Source organism: Polypterus senegalus, chromosome 13 (genome assembly GCF_016835505.1).
Source record: "Polypterus senegalus isolate Bchr_013 chromosome 13, ASM1683550v1, whole genome shotgun sequence".
NCBI lineage: Eukaryota > Metazoa > Chordata > Cladistia > Polypteriformes > Polypteridae > Polypterus > Polypterus senegalus.
The window spans coordinates 28,522,113-28,538,631 of NC_053166.1; the positions used below are offsets into that span (position 1 = coordinate 28,522,113).

At 36.0% G+C, this 16,519-nt stretch overlaps 1 protein-coding gene across 8 annotated transcripts in view; it reads left to right on the forward strand.

Moving 5' to 3' along the window:
* Positions 1-833: 833 nt before the first annotated feature.
* fam13b (family with sequence similarity 13 member B) overlaps positions 834-16,519 on the forward strand; it is a 122,278-nt gene continuing 106,592 nt past the window's right edge. For 5 of the 8 annotated variants that reach the window (XM_039773913.1, XM_039773916.1, XM_039773917.1 and 2 more), the window contains exon 1: positions 12,078-12,341. The gene's annotated coding sequence lies outside the window, so the exon portion shown is untranslated. Of the gene's footprint in view, positions 1,046-12,075; positions 12,342-16,519 lie in introns of those variants that run through there. The other 3 variants (XM_039773914.1, XM_039773920.1, XM_039773918.1) reach the window with 3 other exon arrangements.

Below are 16,519 nucleotides of genomic sequence, written 5' to 3' on the forward strand. Positions count from 1 at the left end.
TACAAGTCAAAGGAGATTGTGCTCAAGCTTTATAACGCACTAGTGAGGCCTCATCTGGAGTACTGTGTGTAGTTTTGGTCTCCAGGCTACAAAAAGGACATGACAGCACTAGAAAAGGTCCAGAGAAGAGAGACTAGGCTGATTCTAGGGCTACAGGAAATTATTTTATAGAAAGGATTAAAAATGATGAATTTTTTCAGTTCAAACAAAAGGGGACAAACAGGTGACATGACTGAAGTTTTTAAAATTATGAATGGGAATTAGTATAGTGGATCGAGACTGTTACTTTAAAATGAACTCAACAAGAACACAGATACAGAGTTGGAAACTTGCAAAGGGTAAATCTCTCACAAACATTAGGAAGCTTTTATTCACAAAGACATCTGGAATAAGTTGCCAAGTACTGTGGTAGTTTTGATGCTATTTTGCAAGACTTAAGTGGATAGGACTGGTGGGCTTTGTTGGGCATGAAATTCTAACCCAGGACTATGGATCTATGAGGAGCAGCACTAACCACTGTGTCACACTGCCACTAAACACGTCTCTGTAAAAACAATGGCCATCCGTTCACTCACTTTTGAAAGCATATGTGATCTTCAAAAGTAACATAAACCTTCAGTCAATTTTAGTATAATGCTAAGCAGTGAACGATGTAGAGCAACGGCAACACATATCAAAATAAAGCGCCTTTCTATGTCAATAACGACTTACTGAAAAATTAAACATGACAGAGATTTAAGTACAGCCAATCAGAAGATGCTTTGCTTCCACCTGTCAGAACACGATTGTTCTTGAGATGGCCAATCAGAGCTCCGTTTCCATATCTGGTCATCCTTCAGGCTACCAGGAGAGCTGTAACGGAGCTGCTAACAGAGTGACAGATGTAGGGGCTTTACGGGAGCGTCCACACTAATTTTGTCAGAAAGTACGGAATGAAGTAACGACGTTGTCATCGTAATAATCTTCAGACAGAAACCACAAAAACGACGCACAAAAGATTTTCTTTTGATTTCAACGCTGCAAGCTCCGCCTCTGGAGAGGAACGGTAAGCTCTTACTGCGCGTGCGTATCAGGTAGTCCGCAAGTTTGACGCAATGTGCTAGAGCTACGCATGCGTTAGGCAAACGGGTTCTCAAATTGCGCATGCGCGGAGTATACCGCACAGTTAATTTAAAGTATGTACCGCTATTTTAGCGAGAACTGAAACCATTAAACAAATTCATGTTAAATCGTAATCAGTCATCATTCTTGTGTATATAGTGTATGTGTATTTATAATTAGAGAAATATTGACAATAACGATATTCTTAAATCCAACTTAAAATGCTTATTAAAGAATACCTGTAATGGTCGTGATGCTTTTGATAAATAAATCGGCTATCCATAAATAAATTAAGCATACTTTGTTATTACGTATAGATTAAACGCTTATAAATACTTTCTGTCGTCATTGTAAGAAAATAAAATGCTAATGCGTAAATGTTTGATTGGTAAATCTTGTTTGGATTTTCATAACCGATTAATCAAACATAGTCTAATTTAGAAAGGCTGTTTTATTTGTGGTTAAATTTTCGAACTATAGCAGCTTGACAAAAGTGGAAAGATTATTTTTTAGTTTTGAATAACATTTACTCACAACATGTCAGTTTAATTTGTTTCTAATGTTTCTGTGCGGTATTATCATTGACCTTCAGCAAAACAACACAACACCATTAGTGGATGCCCAGCTGGTAAAAGGCACGCATTTAGCTATCAGGTTTCTATTGGTGTGGTGTAAGTTATGAGATGAAGCTGATCATTGGCATGGTTTTGTCTGTGTCAGCAAAAGAAACAGATGGGAGTCTGATTTGACGTCATATCTTAAAGACGTTGCAAACTATCCAGGAGCACCTGGAACTATTGCAAATCTCCCATCCTATTAATGTACTGGACAGACTGCTTAGCCTGTAAAATCTTGACCTCATAAAACTCTGAAGCTGGAACTAAGACGACAGCCAAGTAACCTAAAATCTCTGGCTACTTTAAAGAATTTAAAGAAAATAAATCCATTTAATGAAAATAAGCGCAAGTGACAGGAGTTATCTTCTTCACAGAAAACTTAGATGCTTCTCTTTTAAATAAGTAAATGTAAATTTTGGGCCTGACCATTGTGTTGAAATAAAGCTCCAATAAAGTAGCTAATTTATGGCCCAGTATAATTTCAAAAGAAATTTTGTTTGATCAAATAAAGACTATAAATTATCCAGTGTGAGTGAGTGTAGCTGTATGTGCTAGTTTGTTCTGCAATGAACTGGCTTTCTTTCCAGGTTTAGTTCCTCCCTATATGTGTTGATGCTGGGGTAGGCAATAGTTCTCTGCAGACTTGCACTGTAACAATTAGTATATGAAAAGGAATAAATACATGAACTATTGAGGAGAAATACAGAAAAATAGACTGTACAGTCGATTAAAATAATAGCAATAACAAGTAAGTGCCTACTATGGTATGTTCATAATGGACAATCTGTTAAAAAGAAAGTTTCTAGTGTCAAGCAGACTAGCACTGAATCAAGAAATTTTTCTCAAGTGGTACATTTAACTGCTGTTTAGTTTTGACACATCTGGGGCCTTAATGCATAACGCCGTGTGTAGAACTCAGACTATAACATGGAGTAAGCACAAAAGTGGAAATGTGCTTACGCACAAAAAAATCAAGATGCATAAATCTGTGCGTTCGCCAGCTTTCACATTCTTCCACTACATCAATCCCAGTCACCATGAAAAGTAACACATGTGCACGTGCCTGCTGTCCTGCTCTGTCTCCTCCCAGAATTTTGCCTCTTTGAATATGCAAATCAAAATAAATAGCCCTTAAGCTCAGCGTTCAATGAAAAGGCAATGGCAAAAGCATGGGGGAAATAGAAGAAGTTCAGCAAATACCACGTGGAGGCAAGTAAAAATGTACTTTTTGTTGGTTTAAACAGTGGTATAAACAACAAAAGTAAGTTGATCGATTAACATAGAGTGTCGGAGAAACTTGAAAGCTCAAGTTCACAAAGTTGCACAGTGCCCAAAATAAAAAAGAAGTTGTCCGATATGAAAGTTCCCGTGAAAAGGCGAGTTGTAGCCTACCGTCTGAGTTTCATGTGAAAGCTTATTAGGGTACAGAGAAAAGACAAAAAATAGACACACAGTGGGAAAAAAGCTAAAAATGTCAACTTTAATCTCAAAATTTCCACTTTAATCACGTAGTTTGTCATTAAAGTAGAACATCATAAACTTCATCTTTAAATCGTTTAATTTACTAGTTTCTCAAATCCCATCATAACTAAAGTAGCACATTAAATACTTTGTTTTGTATTTGATCTTCTATGTGCTCTATGTGTGTGAATCACTAAGTGCTTCCGGGCTTTCTCTACCTCCGACAGGACACAGAACCCATTACATTCGTAATACTACAACTCTCTGAATAATTAAAATACTGAGATGTATACTTGATATCATTTTCATGATGATAGGAGTTAAACCATGTTATTAAACATGGCAACATGGTGGCGCAGTGATTGTGCACGACCTTCGATGAAATAATTTATTGCAGCAGTACTGTCTCTTTCAAATGTTCTAACCCCGAATTCCTGTCCTTACTTTTCTTTCTCCAAATACCCAATCGCCACACAATCAGCTCTGTAATAGACGTTAAGCCTTCTGTAAGCTTAGAACGCCGATTCTTCAAAACTTTTAAGGAACATTGAAATATCTTTGTAGTACATGTTTAATTACTCTCTCCTTCCAGTGTTGCACCAACCCCAGCAAGAATACAGCGTGAGGCAGGAACAATCCGTGAACATAGTGCCAGATCCTTGCTAGCACAGCGACATCGTGTCCTCACATGTTTAATTATTAACAATATAGATTATTTAAATGAAGTTAAAGTTTTATCTGTATAATATAATAAACATATTTTGCTGCATTTCATCTTAAAAATGATATCATCATCATATGTAAATACGTGCTTTATAAATTAGCTCAAGTGGTGCAATATTATAACTGTAGTGCATGTTTACAGTGAGGTGATTGTACTTATAAGTACAAACAGTTTTACAAGGAGCACTTGATGGACTGATTAAGTGCATTTATAGTTCTTGGGATGAAACTGTTTCTGAACCGCGATGTCCATACAGGAAAGGTTTTGAAGCGTTTGCCATGTGAGAGCAGTCCAAATAGGCAGCGTGTGCTTGATTCTGTATACCAATAATTCTCTTTCCGATCAGCTGCTCCAAGTGGTGCAGTGAGAGTAATATGGAAAAAGATGATCCGCTGTGGCAACCCCTAACAGGAGCAGCTGAAAGAAGAAGAAGAAGGCGCAGTGAGAGTAAAACACTAAAGCAGCTATGGTATTTGGAATAGTTTGACCATTATATTGTTACAGGTTAATTACAATCAGGTGCATTAAACTAATAAACAATATGTGGTTAATTTCAGTGCATTTATAAAGCCACATCAGGGATGTGGATCTATAAAAGAAAAGGAAACCGCACTGGAACAGTAACACTGCTTTGACGCAGGGTGCCACCAGTCTGCAAAACCAAGCAGAGAACTTGCGTACGCCAGGGTATGAGCTACCATGGAAAATGTGCATGGCTTTATGCCAAGTTTAGGTCTTATACATCGTGATTAATGAACATGGAAACAGGCTTACTTAACGTTTTTGTGCGTATGCACCATTTATACATGAGGCCCCTGGTCTGCTGAAAGGAGGCCAATGTAATATCCTATGTCACTTGGCCTTGTTCTTAATTCTATGATATATTTCTCAATAATAATCACAAGCTGTTCAGACAGTTAAAACATCTAATACAAATATTTCTTTAGTTATTTTTAATAAGAATATTTTTTCATGTATAAAATCTTGGCCACATGGTGCTTCCAAGTAAAACTTTAGTTTACCTGTTTTAATAAGTGAAGGTTTGTGGACAGATTGGTACATTTTGCTTTTATTAATTCATAATGTGTGGCTAGTCATACAAAAATAAACAAGATAAACATGTCAGTTTAGTAATAACCACGTAACAAAGGACGGTACCAAAAAGAATAAAGTGAGAATGTTTTTTATTTATTTTATTTGCAAAGAAAGGTAAAATGTTACTTTCAAAGGGTAGGAAAATGTTTCAAAAAGAGAAAGATTTTTCATTTGCATAGCTGTTTCTGCTACATTGTTATTTCTGGTTTTGACATCCTACATGAAAATTATTTACAGAATAATTTTAGTTAATTCTATTTATTCAAAGCCTTAGAATTATTCACCATTAAAATAGCTATATAAAATATGCATTTGTTAGTTTCAGACTCAAAGAAAAAAAAAGTTCAAGCTGGAAGGTTGTTTGTTATTTGAATTATGTAACAAATTTTATATTCAATGCTGTAAAAAAGTATTTGTCCTCCCTTGATTTCCTGTGTTATTGCATATTTTTGATTTTGAACATCATCAACCAAATATTATTTCATGGTACTGAATATCTAGATAGTAATATCTATCATTTATGAGACCTGTCTGCATAATTTAAGATAATATCTTAAGAAAATTACAAATAAAATAAAGTTATAATACATACATAGTGGAACTTATGCTAAATCTAATAGTTGTATGTATTGTATTTTTTTTTCTTTAGTGATCATTTGAATTTCTTAAGTCTTATACAGTATATTTTCACCTCCATGTTAAACAATTTAAACTAAGGTTTACTCTTCATAATCCTGATTTTTGTAAATAAAAATTTACACATATGAAACTGTTTATAGATTCAATATTTGTACTACAATTCATGCCGCTTATCCTTTGGTCCATTTTTTACCTTGCTTTTGCCATTACCTGGTTGCAAGTTGAGAGTATGTAAGGCATACTCATGAATAAACATATCAACACACACTCCTAGTAAGCCAGTCCTGAGAGGCCAATAACCAAATTTTAAGAATTGGGAATAAACAGGGATGCCTGATGAAACAAAAATCATGAATGCTGGAGTAATTAATATTATACAGTACATTGTTTTAAAAATGTTGTCTTAATAAGTATTTTTTTTTTCAAAGCCAAAATTCCTGTAAACATTCTATACAAGAAAGTAAAAAAGATATAATGTAATATTGTTTCAGAGGAGAAAGATGAGAAAAAAAAAATAATTTAAATTGTGGTGGTACAAAGTGCAGGTATGGTCACTAAATAAATTCCTCGGGGGGAAATCTTTGGCCCCAAATTAAAATTTCACTGGCTAAATCCAATGTGGGGAGCAAGTCTCCATGGATTTCTGAGGTGTAACATACAGTATGTTAGAGGTTTTTGGGGTCACTGAAAGTGAATATGATATTCATGTTTGGAAATTTCAATCATTATAAGAGATATAACATTTTTTAAACTGTTTCCTCTGCCATTTTTTAATTTTATGACCACCGGAATTTTAGGTTCCTGTCATTAGGACTGCTTCACACATTGTTAAAGGTGTGTACACAAAGGTGGCGATCTTCAGGTAAGAACACAGAGGGTTAAAAAGTCATCCAGGATTTCACTTTATTATTGAGTTGTAGATTCAAAACCCTTTTTCAAATCACTCTTTTCAAAACAAACGCCTAAACGTCCTTTGGTTTTTTACTTTTGCTAGTGAATTTTTGTCCATGATTTTTCTTTCTTAGTTTGGCTTTGATACTCATGTTTTTTAATCTTCTAGATTTGACCATTTTTCTGCTTACTCATCTATCTCCTGGTTCACTCTAAAACTCTGCACACAGTCATAACAAATTGCTTCATAGGGGCACTTCCCCTAATAAAGTGCAAATGCAGTTACTAAATAAAGTTCTCCAAGGAGTAAATTGCAGAAAAAAAAATTGTCTATGTCCTTCCTTTTCAAAATCTTTGCAAAATTTGGAAGAAGAAGTTTCATGGTGTCAATTTGTGTATTCAACAAATGCATAAACACATATTCAGCTTTTCATACAGTATTAGATTTACAATCCAGTTAATAGAAGTGAATGCTACATTATAAAGGCCACTTATTGGAGGAGCAATATGAAGATTACAAAAAAAAGTATGCTTACACGTCTTGTACACTGTTTTATTTCTGCTTATAAAATGTTTTAAAATATGTCAAGTACACTGAGTTATATTCTGTTCTACATAGAACAGGGGCGTGTATTGTAAGTGAGTTTAAATTTTACCTTGGAGTTTTTTAATATTGAAATATTTTAGACAACCCAGAGCACAGTTTCAGAAGTGATTTCTACATTTGCACACATAACTTGTCAGTGGATCAACCATTCACAAACAAATTTGGCCCTCATATTGTAATCAACTACTAATTTTGGAAAAAAAAAAAAAAACAGATTCCTAGGACAATTAATTTACCGTAAAATTTTTTTTTTCCTTGAAAGTAAAGTTCCCTTTCTGGAAAAAAAAAATTTAAATAGATCTTATCAGAATATCAAAGGTTTGCAAATTCAAATCATCCACCCATTTCCAGCTTAAAGTCATTTTATGCTTATGAAGGATACTGAATTTGTGACTTGGTTTTCACAAAACTGTTTCAAAAGAAACTGGCAGGGAGTAGAAATATCTACAGTATTTGTTTGACACATTATTTGAAAACCAGAACTATTGTTTAGCAATGGAAGAAATTATCAATATAATTGATGACCTATCCATGTTCAGACTACTTTAACCGACAGTATACCTTGTCAAGTGAGTACACTTTTGTTATTTACAAATTTGGATCATGGAACATAGATTTGCTGCCTACAAAAGTAATTGGGTTATGGAGGAATGTGTGTGATCTCTTAGGCTGTATTATTTTTACATATGCAGTTTTCATTTTATTGTATTGATCAACACACACACAGAACTACACCTGTCTTGGATAAGCAGATTAGGAAAATGGAAGAACTGATGCATTAATTAATGGCATATGTAGTAGGAAAATTGCAATTTCTTTGAAGTGTAAAGCAGCTTGTGATGATGCATGCAGCTAATGAGACTATTAAAGATTCAACTGAAACAAGCATTTATTAAGATTAGTTAGCAAATAAATAAAATTATGTTTAGAGTAGGAGGCAGCACTGTTTGACCTTACACCCTGTTCAGTTTCTGTGAGAATTTTGTGCCATCCCACATTTATGTGTGGTTTTCAGTGGGTGAATCATTTTCCAACTATATTCAGAATGTATGAACTTAAGATTAATTAACAAAACTAGGCTGGCGCAGTATGATTGATCATCCAATATAGTTTTTTGTCCTATTTTTAGGCTGTTATTCCTTTTTCAAGGGTCAGCGACAGAGATTCTCTTTTTCAAGAGATTTCTATGTTTTGCAGTCTTCTGTTGTATTCCTAGTACTTTCAAATCATTGTCTGTCTGGCCCCACCATATCTGCCTTTCTCATTCTTGTGATCTCCATTCAATAACTTCAGTGGCTACATTTTTCATCCATTCTTCATACATGTCAAAATCATCTTAGCCTATTATCTAAGACTTTACCAGTTAGACATGCTACTGCTACCTTCCTTCTAATGTCTTCATTTTTCTCTCTCTGTCTCTTAGACTTATATTACACATCCATGTCAGCATTCTCATCTGTGTTTTTCATCAGCTGTCCTTTGTGTCTCCTCATTGTCCATGCTTCAGATCCATACAGCACCATGGATCAAATTATTACTTTATATTCACTGGACTTTAACTGTAATGACAATTTCTTGTCACACCACACACCACTTATTCCACCCAAATTTTAATATTTATTTTACATCCTCATCACATCCTGTACATGCTGTTATAATGGCACCCACTGGTTTCACTGCAGTGCCTAATTTCTAAATAATAATAATTTCTTGGTTATTTTTATTTCTAACCATTATTTCGACATACCCTATACTTCTTTATTTATTTTACTTTTGTCTCAAGCCTACTCTGCCATCTAATGACATACTGTATGTTGTGTGGAAGCACACTGGCTTATAGAAAATATTGCAAAAAACTTAAGACGTCCCAGTGACACGTCTGCAAGCCTTGTTTCTGCAGCCTTACAAGATGGCTTGTGAACCAAATGCTAGGCCCAACGTAGAGCAAGGTTAGAACCAAGAAGGGCCTCCAGGTAGAAATACAGTTAGTTCCTACGTTCTTCTAAATGCTTCTAGGTTAGATCATAGTTCCATGAATGTATATAATTTTTTAGTGGCAAAATGATGTGTACTTTATAAGAAATTGCTTTATTACACACTGCACGATTTATCTCAGTATCAATAGATATCCATGACTACCAGTTCTAGGGTGCTGAGTAGCAAATATCCTTTTGTATAGTGGATTCAAAAAGTATTCAGACCCCTTCACTTTCTGCACACTTTATTGTGTTGTAGGCTTAATTTTAAATGGAGAAATTTGCCATTTTAGTCCTTCAATCCATACTCAATAACCCATAATGACATGTTTTCAGAAATATTTGCATATTTATTAAAAATCAAAAACTGCAATCTCTCATTCATAGGCTTATTCAAAGCATTTGCTGTGGCACTTCATATTGTGCTCTGGCGCATCCTTTTTGCTGTAATTATACTTGAGATGTGTCTAGAACTTGACTGGAGTCCACCTGTGGCAAACTAAATCAATCAGATATTGTTTAGAAAAGAGCACACCTGTGTATATAAGGTCCCACAATTTACACTGTATGCCAGGACAAATGCCAAGCCATAAAGTTCAAGGAACTCTCAGTAGACCCCCACAATTAAAGTTGAGGTGAAGCAAGGATATAAAACAATTTCTAAAACTTGGAGTGATCACAGGAGCACAGTGGCTTCGATAATTGTGAAAAAGAAGACATTTGGAACCACCAGAACTCCTCCTAGAGTTAGCTGTTTGGCCAAACTGAGTAACCGGGCAAGAAAGGCCTTGGTCGGTGAGGTGACCAAGAATCCAATTGTCATTCTAGGAGATCTTTAGAAGCTCTCTGCTGAGATGGGAAAACCTGTCAGAAAGAAAACCATGTCAGCAGTACTCTATCAATCAGGCATTTATTTCAGAGTGGCTAGACATAATCCACTCTTGAGTAAAAGGCACTTGACAGCCTGCCTGGAGTTTATTAAATAGCATTTTAAGGGCTCTGATAACATTAGGAAACATATTATTCGGTCTGATGAGACAAAAACTGAACTTCTTGGGCAGATCCTTGGAATTTTGTCTGGTGAAGACCATGCACTGCTAAACACCTGTCTAATACCATCCCTATGTCAGGCATGGTGGTGTAAATATCCTGGTATGAAGGTACATCTCATCAGCATTGATAGGGAGACTGGTCAGAATCGAGGGAAAGATGAATGCAGTGAAACACAGAGAGGTCCTTCTAGAAAACGTGCTCCAGAGTACACACCACCTCAGACTGGGATGATGGTAAATCTTTCAACACTACAATGACCCAAAATATACAGCCAATACAATGGTGGAGTGATTTGAAGACAAGTATCTGACTGTCCTTGAATGGCCCACCCAAACCTCAAACTTTCACCCATAGAACATCTGTGGAAAGACCTGAAGATGGCAATTTATAGACATTTCCCATCCAGTCTAACAGAGCTTGAGAGGATCTGCCAAGAAAGAAGGGGATAAACTGCTTACAACCAGGTGCACAAAGGTTTTATAGAGCTACCCAAGAAGACGTCAGTCAGTAATAGCTGCCAAAGGGGCTTCTACATAGTACTGAATTAAGGGTGTGAATACTTGTATAAGAGATTTCAGTTTTCGAACCTTTCTGAAAACAAAAATAGCAAGCCTGTTGAAACACGTATGGACATGTTGTGACACGTCTCAAGGTTATTCCTCTACAGTTGTGGCTCAGTGTGAGTCAATCATTCTAAGAGACAGCATGTCAAGAGAGTCCTCGTGCTAATCAAGTAAGCTTTTTGACGACAATGCGCCGGTTGGTTCACATGTCACAGGCTGCCATCCGAGAATGTGGGTTCCAGTAGCTGAACCATCCACCCTACAGTCCTGACCTGGCTCCCTCAGATTATTTCCAGTTTTGGAGAAATCTCTCCGTGAACAGCGTTTTTCAAGTGATGAAGACGTCAAGGCAGTCCTGGTTTGAAAGGGTTAAAAGTCATTGCAGGAAAAGTGGATGAAGTGTGTTGCAAAATAAAGCAAACATTTTTTGACAAAACACTCTTTTCTTTCCTACTGAGGCACATAAATTTATTGAACGCCCCTCATATATATCTGCCAGGCATACAGAGAGATTTTTTTGTTTCTATTATAACTATAGCATCAACTCTTTAAGCTATGAATTTTCCTGTATACTTAAATATTTAAAAACAAATTGATTTTTTAACAGTAGTAAAAGTACATAACAATAGCTGAAAAAGCGCTACAGTGAAATTCTCAAGTTTTTTTGTTTTTGGCGGGGATATAAATATTTATTGATTTCATGAGAAAATAAAGTAATATCTATCTATCTATCTATCTATATATCTATATATATATATATAGACATAAAGCATAACATGACTGATTTTCGGGCGAAAGCTCGTAATATGCACTAGCATGACCTTCTAGGGGAGAACAATTTTTACTTCGGTCTACCACAATCATTCATTGACAGAATGCGAGTGTACAGTGTGATTGTACCTTGAAATTTGTGACCCTTTTTTCTCGCTGCGTGGTTGCGGGTTTTTCAGTATCCTCTGGTTTTTCTTTTAATTATTTTGTTTATTTATTGTCATTTCAAACAGGCGTTGTCTCCTGCGCGCGCTTCGTCTCAGCGAGTCGCGCGAGACAAGCGGCCTCTAGTCGACTGAGGACTGCGCGGTCTTCTCGCCCGCCCGAGAGCTTTACTTAACTGCCACCAGTAAAGACTAGAATGTTCTAGAACAACAAGCAGCATGTCCATTGCGGTCTGCCATTTTCTGCAACATTATAGCCCTTTCTTCCCTTTGTACGCCTAGGCGCGTGCCAAAGAGTTAGATAAACCAGAAAGCATCAAACGTTAGGAATAGCGTGAATTTGTGCGCAGGAGCGAGAGAGAGAAGGAGGGGGTGGGGGACCGGATCTGGCAGCTGTTCCCGGGGTGGGTGTGAGTCCTTCAGTTGTGCTGAGCGAGCGCAGTAAACAGCAAGCTGAAAGCAGGAAGGGGAAGGAGGCAGAAAGAGAAAGAAGGAGAACGCGAATTATTTTATTTTTACATCGTTTATTTAATTTTATCGGCTGCAGTTGCACACCCACGGGTGGTATCTGTTTACAAATCGGGGTGGGAGGGGGAAGATTTAAGGAAGCGACGTCTCACCGGGTTTCAACACCCAGACTTTCATGGTTCCTGTTAAGGATTCCGTTGGCTTTCACTTGGTAGGTACCAGCTATTCCTTTTCTTTGCGCATGTGAATTTTTGTGCTTCATTGTATTGCAGGTGCATTCATTTATTTCTTTAAATAAAATCAGTTTTTGTACTTTGAACTAAAATGCTTAATGTGTTAATCTTTTTAACGTTTTGTCAGATCACCGCCTACAGAATGATGTTTAATTTGGCAGCTGGGCTATGAATAGCTAGTGGACACAAATAAATCGCGGTTTAATTTTTACTTTCGTTTCTGCATTGTTTCAAGTATTTCATGTTTCAAGCGGAGACTGGGCCTTGCTGAAATGCGAAGGCGAAGTGTACATAGCAACCCGGTAAAGATGATAATGATGGAGGGCGGGTGTTGCCTGGTGATAGGAATGATAGTCACTATGCCATTAGGTTGTTGTATTTTATGATTAAAGGAGCGCCTGTCCACAATGAACAAATCAATCCAAAGCATTCTGACAGTTATAAGGTTTTTTATGGATTGTGGTCAGCATAAGCTTACCCAGTACTGGACTCCAGCCTATTGCCGAGAATACACCTCCACGCAGATGAGTTACGGTTCCAATATGATTATAGGGAGAAAAACCTTTTCTCTTGGAGGAATGTTAGTAATAATACATGTTAATGTAGCCTCTCACTAAAGAATGTCCCTATGAACTTAAAAATAAAGCGTTTTCATAAAGAGTTTTAAAAAAATTAATAAAGTAATATTTTTAAAAATACGCAATTGTAATTTGTGGACAGTATTGCAGCAGGAAAACGTCTTAACTCAGCAGTTCACCTGGTGACAAATGGAAATGTATCAGAAAAGTTTTACATTTTTTAGGTGTCAGAATTCAGATTTGAAATGAAAGGGTATGCCTGATGAAAATACAAGGGCGTTTTCACTATCCATACACAGGTCTGCAAAATGGAACATAAAAATGTTTTACATTTTGAGTAGTTGTTTTTATTTGCATTCATGATTGCAATAAAAATATAATTAGAATATTTCCATTATGTCACACAAAATTGAAAAGAAATTTGTCAAATTACACTATCATACTGACATCCCAACGTCTCTGGTACCTTATTTGCATGTATTTTCACTCAGCACTCCCAAGAATTTCATTGAAAAAATTTCAAATGCTAACCCAAAAAGTGAACTTTGAGACTCCTGTTGCAACCCAGTTTCTTGAACTTAATACATTTTTCACAATTTCTTTATAATTTGGAACTATATTGTTACATAAAAACAACATCTTTGAATGATACCAAAAAATGTCTGTCCAGGTATTCACCCACATGGAAATTCTGCATCAGAAATCTTTTTTTTTTATTATTTTATCAGGTACAGCATAAATGCCCTCTGTCAATTTAGCTTCAGACAAACCTGCAAACGTTTGGCAGAAATACATAAAGCAGGCTCCATACTGTGACTGGGATTTGACCAGCTGCTTCATTAAACTAAGCGTAATATGAATTGGTGGTTAAACCACTTTATCTGGATCCGCCAAGCTAGGTCTGGTGAGGTTTTTGGAACCAAGCTGTAGCCTTTTTCAACCTGGCTATTCCTTCTTAATCTAATGTAAATTCTTGGCTCTATTGTCTCAATAAGAGAGAAAACACGATAGTTTTATGTGCTTTGACTGTTCACATAGAGAACATCCAGGTCCCAACATAGGAACAATGGTACTGGTAACCAAGGTTTTTTTCCAGAGTTGGCATAATAATCTTTTTTTTTTTTTTTCCTGTTTTTTCTGTTTGTTTCTTAATTCAAACACTTTTCACGAATATAGCAATACACATCAGAACTGTTCAGACAACCTGTAGAAGCCATACTTTGAGTTAAGAATACATGTAGATTCTCTACACTCATCATCATTTACAAGTACACTGATCAACTGAGTCACACTCAGGTATATTTGCTACATTTTAGTGAAGTGTATGTATTATTGGTGGGGGAAGGACAGGGCCAGATATCTCTCTAACTAGATTTACATGCTGCTACCTGCTGCTGACTTGTCACCATGTTTAATATCGGCTGTATTCTAACTTTTATAAAATGAAATAACTTTTGCTTTAAACATAGATTTTAATTTTAGAAAACATGAAATTCACACATCATTAAAATAAAATACTGATAAGTTTTTCTATTTGTTCCTGCATTATAATTGTCAGCTAAAAATGAGTTTAGTGAAAAAAATGTTATGTGATGGAGAAAAACGGTTCTCATATTTGAATGTAGCACCCAAAAATATATGAAAATCGCATGAAATAATGAACCTATCATATATGGGGGAGGTAAAGATTTAGATTCACCAAATAATTTCAGTCTCCGCTTTTTGATGGATCTCGACCCTTTAGGGTTCCCTAATACCGAAAACATCAGTATCTTGATGATGGGTGTGTGTGTGTCTGTATGTATGTGTCTGTGTATCACAGTTTCTTGTGGACAGTCTAGAGCTATAATGGCTGGACAGAAAAGTACCAAACTCAAAACATAAGCTTGTTATAAGATGACTATGTGCTGGTTAGTGTTTGATCCAAGTCATGCAAGAGAAAGAGGACACTCTAGAGGAAGCCACAAATACTGTAATTCTGCAATTAATTATGAATTCTTCTTGTCAATTGCTAACATAATGGCCTATTTTATGATCAGAAAGATCAGCATCAGAGTGGTAAATAATTATTGAAATGTTATAAAATAGATCATGTAACTTGGTTCCTAGAGCGCAAAGCCTACTTCAGCTCATCAGAATTTTTCAGTGTATACTTGTTAGCTAAGTACATAAGAAATTACTAGTATTGTAAACAGACTAATGGAACATTAGTTTTATAGCTGTGTGGAGTAAAAATAGAATTTACGCATCAGACCACATCTAGAACAAATTGTGAGCCTGTTAAGAAGTACAAAGCAGTGTTTGAAAAAATACACAGAAGAGTTTACAGGACTCAAAAGTTGTATGTAATGTGGGAAGTATAATGTATGCAAACTGTGGCTAAGATAGACATGAAGCCTGTATTTTAATTTATCCGGGAAATATCACTCTGACACGCTTAACACAAGAGTACTTTCAGCCAACAAATTATTCAGTGGAAGTGTGTCAAAAAACCCTACTGGGGCTCCTTTATATCAATGGCAATATGCCCATATAATACCTCACTGTTACTGGAGCTGGCAAGTCAGAGGTTTTTCTTTCTTTTTAATTTTCTTCCTTTTTATCATTTTAGTATATGTTCAAATCTATCTATCTTCTGTAAAAAAGCAGATTTCCCCCTGGGGACAAATAAGTCTCTCTCTGTCTGTCTATCATATCCAAGTAAGGTGGATGACAGGAGTTGCCTTTAACCAAGTATTTCAGTGGGATGGATGTGCAGACCCTGGTTCAGATTAAATCTAAAATAAGCTTAAGAACATAAGTATACTATATAGTACATAAAAGTGCAGCAAACTGCCACCTTGGACTAAAGTGCACTTCTTTACTTAACAGACCAATGGAGTGCCACCCTTTCAGCCTTAAACATAGATTTCATTGGACACTTGACTAGCTTTTGGAAGCCCCAAATCAGTCAGCAAAATAGAGCACAGTCTCCAATTCATTCCCTTTATTAACACATTTATTTCTTACTTGTAATGGGGCATAGCCAGAACAGTCAGGACACAAGGACACAAAACAGAACTGAGTTTCTTGGGAAATGCCAGTCTATCCATTTTCTGAAGCTATCGGTTTCATTTGTTGGGTCATGTAGGCCTAGAGTTTATCCAAGGAGCATTGAGCACAGGATAGGAACTAATCCTGAACACAATGTCTGAATTTTAGGCTACACTCTGGGACACACTGAAAATCGCTAACACAAGGCCACTTCAGACAAATAAGAAAACAAGTGTTCATTGATGTTAACAGATCAATATAAATTATATATTTTAAAAGGTTCTTCCTACAATAATGTAAATGGTAAAAAAACAAGTTTTAAGATCAAATGTTAAAATACAGTTGTGAAACAGTGAGTTTAAGTATAAGACAAATGAAATATAAGGGAAAGGAGTACAGCTTTCCAAGTAAGATGCAAAACATTTTTCCCCTCATCCTAAAATGTAACAAAATCTAAACTGTCATAAAGTTGAAGTTACTTAATGACGCTTTCTTAATAAATGTTTCCTGTCATCCATAGTTTGTTCACCTTGTAAGTTTGAGGT